Below are 15,756 nucleotides of genomic sequence, written 5' to 3'. Positions count from 1 at the left end.
TCATGGCTTCTGTCATGGGCAGCCAAGGAGAAGTACACGTTTGAGGAAAACACGTAACCTGGGGACAGAGCCCAGCACAAACACAAGAAGTAAACGTGAACGCAGTGGCAACAATGCAGAAACTGGAGGAAAAATAAGAATGTGTGGTATTGTCGGAAAAATAAGAAAGACTGTTAACTGTGAGATAACAGGAAAACAGGTGGAAATAAGAGCTTTTGGAATTAAAAAGTCTTAATTATATATCATAAACAATTCTTTAGAGGGGTCAAAAGGTAAAGAAAATCATCCAGAAAGGATAACCAAAAGATAAAGTAAACAAAGATGAGAGAGAGAAAAATTATAGAATCTGTCCAGGAGGTTTAGCAGCTGACTCATGAGAAGAAGAAATGGAGGAGAGTGGGAGGAGGTTGTTAAGACAGCAAGGGCGTTCTACAGAATTCACCAACAGACATGACTCTCAGATTGAAAGGGTCCCTTTCTGGTCATAATAACCAGACAAATCAGCTCTGTGAAACATGAGCCTGCAGAGCCCATTCTGACGAGGTTCCTGGGGGATGTACTGCCTTAGTGCACAAGGATGCACCAGGAGAATGGAAAACACAGGTCCAGAACTGGAGTTTAGGCACAGGGAGGAGCAGAAGGAATTCCCAGGACAGGAATCTGGAAAACAGACCAGAGCAGCTCTGGGAGAACAGAGTGCGGATGGTTTTATATGTTGGGGTAGAGGCTGCTGATGAATTGGGAAGACAGAACGTGCATTAGAAACAAAGCAAGTGAAAGGGTAGGTGTATATTACACCATGAAAATGTAAAGTTTGGGGGACTTTCTTGGTGGTCCAGTGATTAAGAATCCGCCTGCCAGTCCAGAGGGTATGGATTTGAACCCTAGGCGGGGGGATTCCACGTGCAGTGGAGCACCTAAGCCCATGTGCTACAACTACTGAAGCCTGAACTCCAGCGCCGTGCTCGGCAACAAGAGGAACCACCACAGTGCGAAGCCCAAGCACTGCAGTGAAGAGGAGCCCCTGCTGACTGCAACTAGAGAAAGCCCCTGTGGCAACTAAGACCCTCTGCAGCCATAGATAAGCAAAATAATTTTTTGGAAAAAAAACAAAAATTTAAAGTTTGGGGACTTCTGCTTCCAGGAAGATGGAGTCAACATTTCTCCCTATTATTCCCATTAAGTACAACTGAAAATCCTGGACATTGTGTATGTAACAACTATAAGAAGACTGAAAGAGAGATGGCAGAGCAGACCTCCAGACCCAAGCTGCAACCCAGTGGTGAGTTCCCCAGTTCTGTTTTCCCTCATGTATCTTAAGCTTGGAGCTGAAGAAGCTGGCAAACAAGAAGAACCAACAAAATTCACTCCCTCTGGCTAAAAGACCAAGAAAGGGATGGCTTAGCAGGACAGAAAATGTTTAACAGTACCTGCTCAGTTCCAGCCAAAGGTGACTAAAAAAAACCTGTGGCCCCACCACTGCTTCTGCTTGCAAAGGCCAGGTGGGGACCAGAACCCACCCCAAAGGAGGCTGAGTAAGGAGCAGAGACTTTATCCCTGAAGATTGCCTAGTGGAACTGAGGTGTCAGTGGAGACATAGGGAGCCTGGAATTCTGCCCTCAGACAGCAGCAGTGATACACACCATCCCTCCTGTCAGTGGGGGCCACTTGGGGAGCTGCAAAGCCAACCATGTCCAGCAGGGAAGATGAGCCCCTCCACCCAGGTGGCAGCAGGGGCCAGTGGGGAGTCAGCCCCTCCACCTGTGCTCCCTCCCGCTGTGGAACTAGAGCAGATTTTCTGACATTTGTGTCATCAGAGTCTTGGAGGGAGAAGAGATGGCTGGCTTGGATCAGGTGGGGAGAGCTGAAAAACTGATTAAAATAGTCATGGTTGAAACTTCTCTGATTTGGTAAAGAGACAGACTTAGAGATTCAAGAAGTTGAGTGCACCACTAACAGAATAAACCCAAAGCAGCGCCCACTGAGCCATGTCATAGTGAAACTTCTGAAAGTGAAGACAAAGACAGAGTCCTGAAAGCAGCGGGAAGGAGCACTTCACCCATGGGGAGGACAGAATGACTGCAGACTTCTCGCCAGCGCCCAGAAGGAAGCGACTGCCGCCCTCCAGATGCTAGGAGACGGGCTGATGAGAGCACGCTCACCCGTAAACAGCAGCCCAGAAATGGACTGCTTCCTTGAAGGGCCCAGACTACCACAGGTCACTAGTAAATAGATCACTTGAAGAGCCCTGTAACTGTTAGAGTAGCTTAATATCTTTGAAAACACCCGTACAAAACTTCACCAGGCTCAGGTGGTTTCTGGAAAATTGTATCAAGTGCTTAAAGAGTTAACAGCCTGCACAATCTTCCAGGAAAACAAGAATGGAGGGAACACTTTTTAACTCATTTTCTAAGGTTAAATAAATTGCAGACATGAATACAGTTACTTAGGTATAAATCTAATGAAACACGTTAGAGTTCATATGCTGGAAGCTACACAACACTGATGAAAGAATCAAAGATCTGAATAAATGGAGAGAGATACCATGTTCATGGTTTCGAAGATTCAGCCTATTTAACATGTCAGTTTTTCCTGAAACTGATATATAGGTTTGATACAATTCCTATCAAAATTCCAACAAGATATTTTACAGATACGGACAAGAATATTCTAAAATTTATATGGAAAGGTTTTGAAAAAGAAAAATGAGAGCAGTCAGTTCACCTGATTTCAGGATGTACTTTAGAGCTTCAGCAATGAAGACTGTGGTAGCATCAGGGGGATCAGCACAATAATCAGTGGAATAGCATCATGAACCCAGAAACATACCCTCACACATAAACCCAACTGATTGTTAACAGAGGTGCAAAGGCAAGTCAGTGGAGGAAGGGCTGTCTTCTTAGCAAATGGTGCTGGAGCCAGTGGACCCCCATGGGCATAAAAATGAACTACACTCTAAACCTCACATCTTACACAAAAATTAACTCAAAGTGGAAAATGGAATTAAAGGTAAAATGTAAAGCTGTAACACTTTTAGGGGAAAAACATAAGAGGAAGTCTTCAGGACCCAGAGTAGGCAGAGTCCTTAGACTTGACACCAAAAAGGGAACAATTGGTAAACTGGACTTCATAAAATTTAAAAACTTGTGTTCTGCCAAAGAATCCATCAGGAGAGTGAAAAGATGAGCTAAACACTGGGAGAAGATATTTGCAAACCACCTATCTGCTAAAGGTCTTTTATCTAGAATATATAAAGAACTCTTAAAGCCTAATAATAGGAAAGCAAATAATCTGATTAGAACAAGGGCAAAAGTCATGAAGAGACGTTTCATACAAAAGAAGGTATTCAGATGGCAATAAGCACATGAAGATGTTCAGCATCACTAGCCATTAGGGAAGTGCAAATTAAAATACAGCGAGACATCATTGCATACCTACCAGAATCACTAAAGTTGAAACATTAGTGAGAATACCAAGTGCTGGTGAGGGTGGGGGGGATCACTCTTGCATGGCCAGTGGGCTTGTAAAATGGTGCAGCATACTAGAAAACAGTGGGCAGGTTCTTAAAGACTAAATCTGCAATTGCTGTGTTACCTGGCAGTTGCATTCTGAGTATTTCTCCTGGAGAAATGAAAATTTAAGTCGACACAAAAACGTGTACGTGAATATTAAAAGCCACTTTATTCATAATAGCCAGCGATTGGAAATACCCAGATGTCCTTCAGTAAGTAGATGGTTAAACAAGTGATGGACAGCCATACTGTGGAACTCTACTCAGCTGTAAAAAGGCGAGAATTACTGATTCCTTCAATAGCTTCCAGGAATCTGCAGAGAATTAAGCTCAGTGAAAAAAAAAACAATCCCCAAAGTTACATACTGTATGATTCCCTTTATAGCATTCTTGATATGACAGAGTTATTGAAATGGAGAACAGAGAGGACTTGCTAGGGCTTAAGGAGGAGACCAGGTGGGTAGGAAGTGGGTATGCCTGTAAAAGAGAAATGGGGGGACCTGGTGATGGAATGTTCTGTAAATTGACCATGTAGTCAGTATCCCGGTTGTGGTCGTGTGTGATCACAGGAGGTTTACCTTAGGGGGTGACAGGATGTGGTGTATAGTGGATCTCTTTGTATTCTTTCTTACAACTGCATGTGATTTATAATTATCTTAAAGGTTTTTTAAAAAATGAAAGGTCATGCATAAAGTTGTGATTTCAGTATGTCTTGGCACAGTCATGAAGTAGAATTATGCGTAACAGAATGATACAAGCACCAGGTAATGCTTAGGTAATAGTCTAAATTGTGAGAGGGAAGGAAGAAGTGGGAGTGGTGGTAGAAGAGAGGTGACTCTTTCTTTGCCATAAGTGGGAATCACCAGCTCCTGTCTTAAACTGATGAATCAGGCAGTAGCAACATAAAACCTTTATTTAGAAAGTTAGTCCTAGATCCAGAAGACCCAGAGTTGCTGCCCCTAGGGAGCGGTGCATAGAGTTGCCTGGACTGGGGCCAGACTGTTCTTTGTTAATAAACACTTTGGGGGACTGTGTAACCTTTCTTTAAACTTCGCACATGTGTTACTTTGATTAAGCAAAAACCGTGACAGCAGCACAGCCTGCTAGTGGTGAGGAAGCTTTTACTCCCACATACTGGAGTGTGGTTCTTTATGGAAAGTATTTTGTATTTAGAATGAACGTTACTAACATGAAAGTGAGAGGCACGTAGTAGTGTCTTTCTCTGTGTTGAATGCTTACTGTGTACAGCAACACTGTTTACCATTTTAACTCCTTTTCTCCTTGAAGCCCTACCCTGCCTTTTTAAAGCAGAAGCATCCTTCCTCTAGTTGCCATCCCAAGCTGACACTTGTCCTGGAGGAACCCAGTGCAGTGCAGGCTTGGGCCTTGTGAACTCACACTCTGGCTTTGAATTCTGGCTCCAGCAGCCGGGTACTCATGTGTGATACCAAACGCAAACCCGGTGTCTTACTTACTGTATTTTTAAAAGTTGAATATATAAGTTATGGACATGATGCAAAATTTAGATGGTGAGGAGATTGCTGGTGAAAAGAGGTTCCCTAGTTCCCACCCCCACCCCCACCCGACCAGAAGGAATTCCTGGCATCAATTTCTTGTATGCCGCTGCAAGGGGGATTTGTCTGTACACAAGATCACACTTGTGTGTGTCCCCAAATGATTACCTAGTGGGTCATTTGCACCTTGCTGTTTACAGGCAACAGTGGATCGTGACATATCTTGGAAGGTTGGGGCACATAAAGCTGCCTTGTCCATTTCGCCGGCTGTGTAGTATTCCATTATTTAGCTGAACCATATTTTTATGTAACCAGTGATCTGTTCATACATATTTGTCTCTGTTACACACATTTTGCTAACTCTCTCGGATAAATTTGAAGTAGAATTTCTGGGTGTAAAGCTTTCTTTCTATTTTGACAGACATTTCCAGGTTGCCCTTCTGTTGTCGGTCTGGGAGAATGCCTGTTATCCACACTCGAAGGAGCCACGCAGTGTACATGCAGGCCTTTTGATTTTGCTAATCTGGTGGTCCTAGTTTCATCACAGTTCATACTTAGTGAAGCTGTATATCTTTTCCCAAGTCAGATCTCATAAGTGTCTTTCTATAGCTGTTTTTCTGTTGAGTGGTTTGTGGTTTTCCCTACATCTTCCCCAGCACTCAGTGTGGTTGGTAAGTTCCCTCTTCGCCATGAAGTGAGTTGTGAGTTTTCCCTGTTGGTCGCTTGTTGTTGTTCAGAGACGTCTGGGTTCTCTAAGAAGCAGAGCCTGAAACAGAGCCTGAAATCGTGTCGGATCGCCTGGAGATCGTGTTGGATGATTCAGGCCATGTTCTCAGGAGAAGGGCAGGGAAGGAAGCAGGATGGGACAGAGGAAAAAGATACGTATCTGCCCAGTTATGGGCATGTAAGGGGCATCTGAAGGCCACACAGGCACCTTGCTGTCCCCAGTATACAGCAGCTTCCCTACCTCCTCATCATGACCCAAACCAACCCTGCAGAAGAGTGCCGCCTTCCTCTGCTTGCTTGTCTGTGGCATCAGGAGGAGATGGCAGTTTTAAGTGTAGATCCCTTTTGTTTCCCCTCACAGGAGCATTTTATCAGTAGGGCCAGGCTCTCAGAACCTACAGAGCCAAAAGTTTCAGGGCTGGGGGCACACGCTCCTCAAGTGTGTCTCTTGGATTGATGGTGACCAGGGCCACTCTTGCTGCCCTATTTTGGGCCCCAGACCCGTGCGTTCTGTCCACCAGGGACCAAGCGTGGTGCAATGACTGTGGCATCCCGATGTGCCCTGCATCTCTGAAGAGATGGCATCCTTTCAGATGTCCTCTCTGGATGTGGCCCCACCCTGAAGGGGACCTTGCTGACCACCTGGGCCTCTGAGTTTCAACAGTGTCTCAGACCCTCTCTTCCACACACCTTGAACAGATTTTCCTCAAAGTAAGCGATGGAATGGGGTGGTAGGATGGGACGTCCCTGCAGCGTCAGTGTTACCAGCTCACTCTCCGGGGGCTTGGCCTCTCCTTCAGGCACTTTCTGAGACTGGAGTCCGGCTCAGAGATTGCCACCCTGCATTGGAGCAGTGAGCTCAGTGGTGGTGTCCTTCTTTGTATACATCAGGCAGGACCTTAGTTGGCTCCCAGCAGCTCTCTCGACACTGGGAACCCCTCTCCTCTAAGTGTATCTCTGTAGGGCCTGTGTACCAGCCCCGCCCTCCCATCCCTTGCCTTGCCATGTGAGTCACTGCCCACTGCAGTGAGCACGCCTGCCTGTGCTCCTGGTGGCTAAGTGCTGCCCCCCAGCTTCTGCTTTCCCAGGGTGCTGTTGTCCCCCTCGCTCCAGGAAAAGTGAAGTGAAAGTCGTGTCTGACTCTTTCTGACCCCATGGACTCTACAGTTCATGGAATTCTCCAGCCCAGAGTACTGAAGTGGGTAGCCTTTCCCTTCTCCAGGGGATCTTCCCAACCTCGGGATCGAACCCAGGTCTCCTGCATTGCAGGTGGATTCTTTACTGTCGGAGCCACAAGGGAAGCCCAGAGCCTGGTTCTAAAGCACCTCCTCCCTTCACCTCAGAGAACAGCCACCATGGAGCTGCCTGGTGGTGCCAGCACCTCTGCCAGTGCATTTGTTCCAGCTTGTTCTTGAGAATGGGGTGTCTTCTTAGCCCTCCCAAGAAGCAGGCTTGGTCTTGGGGTTCTGTGTCTTACACGATAGATCCCGTCCAACAGGCCAACCTCTCTGCATGTTTTGAAACCTTAATGCACAGTTCTCCCATCTCCATTGGGTTCAATACAGGCTTCGAGTTTGCTGAGCTGCTAAGCTGTACTAGCAGCGAGTGAGAGCCGTATCCGGGTCCCTGACCGGGGTTAAGGTCTATGCGCAGAGCTCCATAGACAGTGCTCGTCTACATGGAGTGGTAGGGTTCCATCCCCCTCCAGCTGGTACCTGCTGCTCCATCAGTGTTCAGGCTTCTCCGTTTAGTAGGACCAGCAGGTCCCAGTCCTGCCATGCTGATATTTGACTTCAGGAACAGGTCTTTGGCTGGGAAGGGAGAGGGCAGACCCCAAGGAGAAGTGTTGTCAAGAAAGTTGCCCATCCTGGTGAGGCCTGTGTTTAGTTTGCAAGCAAGGCAGGTGTATGTGTGTGTAGGTCTCAAGTGCATCTCCCTAGGTGTCCCCCATCCAGGTCTCAGAATCCCTCCCTCCCATCAGCACCCGTGCTCTGCCACAGGAAACTTGTAGGTCAAGGCCAAAGAGATGGATGTTATAGGGAGGCTGACTTAGACTTAAGGTAAAAATGGACTTTTTTTGTATCTCATTAGCAATTATTTTGGGAAGTGCTTTCAGCTGTTTAGAGCTGAAGTGGTGAGCTCACCAGCATGCTCCTGAGTCAGCTGCAGTCTCTATAAGGGCAGCAGAGAGAGTGGTGGGGATAGCGGTGCCCAAGACAGTCCACTTTTGATACCAGGGCTGATTGAGTTGATGTGAGTGCTCGTCAGATGTTCCCTTGGTCTCTATTTATTGTCCCATCACATTCATCCCTCTGTAGCAGAGCCCTTGACATGCTAGGATGAGTTCATTGGCACAGCATCCGACACCATGTCACCTCACAGCAGGTGTGGACTGGTCCCTGGCTTTGGTGTCAGAGGCACTGAGTGTTGGTCAGCACTGGCCAGGGTACTGCCCAGGGCAGTGTCAGATCTGTCCAGAAGGCCCACACTGTCCCATCTCGAGTTCTAGCAGAGGTCAGAGCTGCTCATTTCCTTTTGGTTAACATTTGTTTTACTAATACATGTTGTACAGTGAAAAAATCTCAAATGAATGAGGCCTCACCTCTGTGAAGACAGTAGAATCCTTTTTGGTGCTTTGTGAGCCTGAGTTTGAAGCATCGTGGCACTTTGAGAAAGACGAGACAGTGGTGGTGACATCGTGTCCCCCAGGCCATGTGAAGGCAGGGGTGGCTCTTATGCAGCCCTGCAGATGCAATACCAGGGCATTTTTATATGGCTCCAACTTAGTCAGGTTTTTATTATTATTAAACCATTCTAATTTAAACAAAATTAGCAATTTTGGATGATGCAAGTCTAGAAATGGTAACTAATGTATAATATTGATTATATTTCAGAAAGCTTTTAGCAAATACAGTTATTGAGTAAAGCTATGAAAAGATGTTTTTCATTGTGGCAAAATATGTATCACATAAAATTAACCATGTTTAAGTGTATATTTCAGTGGTAGTAAGTACATTCATATAGTTGTGCAGTCGTCATCACCATCCATTTTCAGATCTTTTTAATCTTCTTAAACTGAAACCCTTCCCATTAAACAGTGACTTCCTGTTCGCTCAGCCTCTGGCCACCACCATTCTGCTTTCTGTCTCTCTAAATTTGACTCTTCTAGGGATGTCGTGTAAGTGGAATCATACAGTATTTGTCTTTTGTGATTGACTTTAATTACATTGAGTATAACGTACTCATGTTTCATCCATGTTGTAGCATGTGTCAGAATTCTTTTTTTGTTTTTCAGACTAAATACTATTGCATTGTACATATATTCTCTTCAGCCGTCAGTGGGCGTTGGTTGTTTCTACCTTTTGACTATTCTGAATTAATGCTGCTGTGAGCATGGGCATACAAATGTTTGTTCACGTCTCTGCTTTCTATTTTTTTCTTTTTCTAATTGTGTTAAAATATAGCATAAAACATGCCATCTTAAGCATTTTTAAGTGTGCAGTTCAGGGGGACTAGGCCCGTGCGCGTGGCTGTGCAGTGTCACCATAACTCTTTCATCTTGTAAATCCAAAGCTGTGCCTGGTAAATAAAGACTTTCCATTCTTTCTTCCCCGCAGCCCCTGGCAGCCATCTGTCTTTCTGTGTCTGTGAATTTGACTACTCTAGAAACCTCATATTGGTGGAATCATACGCTATTAGTCTTTCTGTGACTGACTTATTTCACTTAGCATAGTGTTCTCAATTTTTACGCGTGTTGTAATATATTACAGAATTTCCTCCCTTTATAAGGCTGAACAATATTCTAGTGTATGGATGCACCTCATTTTGCTTATCCATCATCTGTCAGTGGACACTTGGGTCGCTTCCATGTTGTAGTTATTGTGAACAATGCTGCTATGAACATGGGGATACAAAAATCTCTTTGAGACCGTGCTTTCAATTCTTCTGTGTGTGTGTGTGTGTGTGTGTGTGTGTGTGTGTGTGTGTGTGTGTGTATTCCAGGAGTGGAATTGCTGGGTCATATGGTAATTCTGTTTTATATTTCCATCAACAGCACACAGTTGTTCCAGTGTCTTTACATCCTCACTAACAACTTGTTGTGTGTGTGTTTTAATACTTATTTATTTGGTTGTGCTGGGTCTTAGTTGGGGCACATGGGATCTTTGATTTATGTTGTGGCCTGTGAACTCTTAGTTGTGGCATGCCAGACTAGTTCCCCAATCAGGGATGGAACCCGGGCCCCCTGCGTTGGGAGCGTGAAGTCTTCGCCACTGGACTACCAGGGAGGTCCTTTGTTGTTTTGTTTTTGGTTTTCACTGGCCATCCTAATGAGTGTGAGGCACTATCTCCTTGTTGCTCCGATTGTCTGCATCTAATGACCAGTGATCTTGAGCATCTCTTCATGTGCCCACTGGACATTTGAGTACCTTCTCTGTGGCTTCTCTGGTGGCTCAGGGGCAAAGACTCTGTCCACCAGTGGAGGAGACATGGGTTCAGTCCCTGGGCCAGGAAGATCCCCTGAAGTAGGAAATGACAACCCACTCCAGTATTCTTGCCTGAAAAACTCCATGGACAGAGGAGCCTGGTGGTCTACAGTCTATGAGGTCGCAGCGTCAGACACAGCTGAGTGAGTGAGCATGCCGCACACACATGTCTTTGTTGGAGAAAAGTCTGTTCAGGTCCTTTGCCCATTTGGCATCAGATGTCTTTTGTTGAGTTTTAGGAGTTCTCTTGTCAAGTAGATGATTTGCAGATGTTTTCTTCCATTCTGCTGGTTGCTGTTTTACTCTGGATAGTGTCTCTTAATGTACAAAATTTCAAGTCTTATTGAACTTCAGTTTGCCTGTTTTTCCCTTTGTTGCCTGTGCTGTTGGTGTCATAACCAAGAAGTCATTGCCAAATCCGATATCACAAAGCTTTTGCCCTGTGTTTTCTTCTAAGAGTTTAATGTCTGCCTGGAATTCTTTTACATGTATATCCAGAAGTGGACTTGTTGGATCAAAGGTTAATTCTTTGTTTTATTAAGTTATGACCATACTGTTTTCCATATCAGCTGAACCATTTTACATTCCCACCAGCAGTGTGCAAGGGTTCCAGTTTCTCCATGTCCTTAGCAACGTATTATTTTCTGTTTTGAGAGTAGCCCTTCAGATGGGTATGAAATAATATCTCATTGTGGTTTTGATTTGCATTTCCCTAATTACTAGTGATATTGAGAATCCTTTTGTGTGTTGGCCATCTGTATATCACCTTTGGAGAAATGCCTGTTTAAGTCTATTTTTAAATCAGGTTGTTAGTTTTTTATTGTGGAGTTACAGTTCTTTTATATTCTGGGTATTAACTTCTTGTCATATATCTGATTGCAGTTATTTTCTCCCATTGGGTAGATTGCCTTTGCACTCTATTGATAGTATCCTTTGATGCACAGAGTTTTAAATTTTGATGAAGTCTGGTTTATTATATTTTTTTCTTACTGCCTATGATCCCCCCCCCCATTAAAAGTTTTTCTTAAATTGTGGTAAAATGCACATAACGTAAAATTTACCATCTTAACCATTTTAAATGTACAGTTGAATGGTTTTTGTTTTTTGAATGGTTTTAACATTCACATTGCTGTGCACCCTTTACCACCATTCATGTTTGGAATTATTTTCACCTTGCCATACTCCCGTAACCCCCTTTCTCCCTCCCCACAGCGTCTGGCAACCACCGTTCTACTTTCTGTCTCTGTGAATTTGACTACTGTAGGTACCTCATATAAGTGGAATCATGTAGTGTTTGCCTTCTTGTGCCTGGGTTTATCTGCCCTGTTGGAAGGACTGATGTTGAAGCTGAAACTCCAATACTTTGTCCACCTGATGCAAAGAGCTGACTCATTTGAAAAGACCCTGATGCTGGGAAAGATTGAGGGCAGGAGGAGAAGGGGAGGACAGAGGATGAGATGGTTGGATGGCATCACCGACTCAATGGACATGAGTTTGGGTAAACTCCGGGCATTGGTGATAGACAGGAAGGCCTGGCATGCTGCGGTTCATGGGGTTGCAAAGAGTCAGGCACGACTGAGTGACTGAACTTATCCATGTTGTAGCATGTGTCAGAATTTCCTTTTTAACAATGAGTGATATCCCATTGTTTATAACACATTTGGTTTATCCATTCTTCTGTCAAGAATTGAGGTGTTTCCACGTTTTGTTACTGCCTGTGCTTTTGGTATCATAGCCAATAAATCATTGACACATCCGATGCCGTGAAGCTGTGCTTTTCTTTATGTTTTCTTCTAAGAGTCTTAGAGTTTCAGGTCTTAAATTCAGGTGTCTGATCCATTTGAGTTAATTTTTGTATATGGTGTTAGTTGAGGGCCCAACTTTATTCTTCGTGTGTGGAATGTTGTTTCCTCAGTACCATTTGTTGAAAAGATTGTCCTTTTCCTACTGAATGGTCTTGGTACCTGTGTCAGAGATCAACTGATACTGTGTGTGAAGGTTTATTTCTGACTCTCTGTTCTATTTCATTGCTCTGTATGTCTGTCTGTATGCCAGTTCCACACTACTGGTTATTGTGGCTTTGTAGTAAGACTTGAAATCAGGAAATGTGAGGATAGATATGCAAGGGTCTGCATGTGGTTTACATGAGCACGTAAGAAGAGGATGGAAAGACCTCTGCTAACTGTACATCTGTAGAAACGTTCTGGAATGTTCATCTGTGACAGCTAAGTATGAGCCAGTAATTAGATGTGCTGCTTATTTATTTCTGAACTGCTCTGTCAGAGGAGTGGATTCTCAGCCCTGTAGAGTGTGGAAATAAATACACAGTTTGAAATGAAGTGAGGTGAAGGTCGCTCAGTCGTGTCTGACTCTTTGTGACTCCATGGACTGTATAGTCCGTGGAATTCTCCAGGTCAGAATACTGGAGTGGGTAGCCTTTCCCTTCTCCAAGGGATCTTCCCAACCCAGGGATCAAACCCAGGTCTCCCGCATTGCAGGTGGATTCTTTACCAACTGAGCCACAAGGGAATCCCAAGAATACTGGAGTGGGTAGCCTATCGCTTCTCCAGCGGATTGTCCCGACCCAGGAATCGAACCGAGGTCTCTGGCACTGCAGGCAGATTCTTTACCAACTGAACTACCAGGGAAGCCCCAATACACAGTTTAGTTTTATTTTCTGTCCCTCACCCCCACCTTAGAAAGGATAAACTCTAAAACTTTTCAGAATAAGTATTCATTTCCTTATGGAGTTCCCCAGAACTCACTGAACAGCTTTTGGAAGCAGCTTTTCTGAAGTTTAGTGGAACTGACTGTGCTTAGATGCAGCCTATATCTGCCCCTGTGCCCTGTGTGAGCTTCTGCTAGTTCCTCTCCTCTCTGTGCCAGTTTTCGTCTTTGCGTGGGCAGGTGGTTGCCAGGCACAGCAGTTGGTGAACTGACTCAAGCTTCTGTGTTTACCTTCCTTGGATTTGATAATCCCCAGAGTGACCTGCCTGCTTGGTTCCCCGTTAGAGAGGCATCTGCAAGCAAAGTTTGATTTCTTTCCTCCCAATCTATACCTTTTATTTCCTTCTCTTGTCCTATTCCATTAGCTATGACTTCCAGTATTGGAAAGCAGTGGTGAAAGGGGACATTGTTTGCTTGTTCTGATCGTAAGCCATCTTAGAACTGCTTATCATTAAGCATTGATATTAGCTGTGGGGATTTTGTACATGCTCTTTATCAGGTTGAGGAAATTCCCCTCTGTTTCTAGTTTGCTGAGTTTTTGTTATGAATGAATATTAGATGTCATCAGATGCTTTTTCTGCATTTATTTGATATTATGATTTTTCTTCTTCAGCCTGTTAATGTGATCACATTAAATGATTTTGAATGTAGAGTCAACTTTGCATACCTGGGATAAATACCACTTGCTTTTGGTGTATAACTCTTTTTAAACATTGGATTGGATTTGCCAATATTTTATTGAGGATTTTTTTAATCTCTTTATGAGAAATATTTATCTTTCCTTTCTTACAGTATCTTTGGTTTTGGTACTAAGGTAATGCTGCCTCATAGAATGGGCTAGGGAGTATTTTCTCTGTTTTCATTTTCTGGAAGAGTATAGAGACTTGGTATAATTTCTTCCTTAAATATTAAGTTGACTTCACCAGGGAACCTGTCTGGGCCTGATATTTTCTGTTTTAGAAGTTATTATTGATTCAGTTTCTTTAATAACTCATACCTATTCACATTATCCATTTCTTCTTGTGTGAGTTTTGGTAGATTGTGTCTTTCGAGGAATTCCACTGGGATCTGAGAACATACTTTATATGGTTTCTATTCTCTTAAATTTATTTAGGTGTGTTTTATGGCCCAGAATGTGTTCCATCTTGGTGAAAGTTCATGTAAACTGGAAATGAATGTGTATTCTTTTGAATGATGTTGTTGGATGAAGTAGACTGTTGATGTTAGTTATATCCAGTTGATTGAGAAGGTTGAGTTCACCTTCATCCTTAATCATTTTCTGCCTGCTGGATCTGTCCATTTGTGAGAGGAGGTGGATGTTGAAGTCTTTGATTGTATTAGTTGATTCATCTGTTTCTCCCCATAGTTCTCAGTTTTCGCCTCATGTGAATTTTAAGCTCTGTTATTAGGTGCATATACATTAAGGATTGTTATGTCTTAGTGAAATGACTTCATTTTTATTTTATGTATTTATTTAACACCTGTCTTTAAAGTGGGTTTCTTATAGACAAAAGATAGTTGTGTTTTGAATTTTTTTCCAATCTGACAGTTTTTGTTTTTTAATTGGTATATTCAGACAGTTCACACTTAAAGTGATTGTTGATATCAGTGGATTAATATTTACCATATTTGTAATTGTTTCCTGTTTGTTGTTCTTGCTTTTTATTTGATCTTCCACCTTTTTTTTTTTTTCCCCTGGTTGCACTAGGTCTTTGTTGCTTTGTGCAGGCTTTCTCTGCTTCATTGCTTTGTGGAGGGATTCCCTGGTAACTCAGATGGTAAAGCATCTGCCTGCAATGCAGGAGACACAGGTTTGATCCCTAGGTTGGGAAGATCCCCTGGAGAAGGAAATGGCAACCCACTCCAGTACTCTTGCCTAGAAAATTCCGTGGATGGAGGAGCCCGGTGGGCCACAGTCCATGCGGTCGCAAAGAGTCAGACACGCCTGAGCAAGTGCACTCCACTTTTCTCTAGTTGCAGTGAGCAGGGCTGCTCTTCATGGCAGGGCTCTGCTTTGCACTGCAGTGGCCTCTCTTGCTGTGCAGCACAGGCTCTGTCTAGGGCATGCAGGCGTCAGTAGCTGCAGTGCACAGGCTTTAGTAGTTGCAGCTCCTGGGCCTTAGAGTGCAGGCTCAGCAGTTGTGGCACATGGGCTTAGTTGCTTTGCGGCATGTGGAATCTTCCCAGACCAGGGATTGAACCCATGTCCCCTGCATTGGCAGGCAAATTTCTGTCCACTGCACAACCAGGGAAGTCCCCTTTATATGGTTTTATTTGAGCATTTTGTATGATTCTATAGTTTCTCCTATCTTAACATATCAGTTTTACTTCTTTATGAATACTTTTAGTGGTTGCCCAGGGGTTTGCAGAATACATTTATATCTAATTTAAATCCAGTTACAAATAACATTACCGTGCTTCACAGGTGGTGCAGATACCTCAAAACCAAATATTCCCAGTTCCTCCCTCTGTCCCATATAATGTGCTGCCATTCATTTCACTTTTCCCTAAGCTATAATTATTGAATACATCTTATGATCTTTGTTTTGAACAAACTGTTATTTCTTAGGTCAATACAATACAATAAGAAAAGTAGAAGGTATTATTTTACCTTTGTGTATTTCTTCTCTTACGTTTTTTTCCTTGAAATAGATCAGTTGCTGACCAAATAATTTCCCTTTTCTCCAAATAAGTTCTCATTTCCTGCCAAGTAATCATGAAATCCCCCAATTTTTGTTTGTCTGAGAAAAATCTTGATTCCTCCTTTGCTTTTGAAGTTTCACCAGATACAGAA

General features: G+C 43.6%; 1 protein-coding gene across 23 annotated transcripts in view; it reads left to right on the top strand.

Annotated features, from left to right (window-relative positions):
- Window positions 1-15,756, top strand: part of CCM2 (CCM2 scaffold protein) — a 52,363-nt gene that overhangs the window by 24,001 nt on the left and 12,606 nt on the right. The window lies entirely within an intron of this gene.

This window comes from Ovis aries, chromosome 4, assembly GCF_016772045.2.
Source record: "Ovis aries strain OAR_USU_Benz2616 breed Rambouillet chromosome 4, ARS-UI_Ramb_v3.0, whole genome shotgun sequence".
NCBI lineage: Eukaryota > Metazoa > Chordata > Mammalia > Artiodactyla > Bovidae > Ovis > Ovis aries.
The sequence above is the reverse complement of the archived record's forward strand: the minus strand, read 5'-3'. Positions and strand labels throughout refer to the sequence as shown.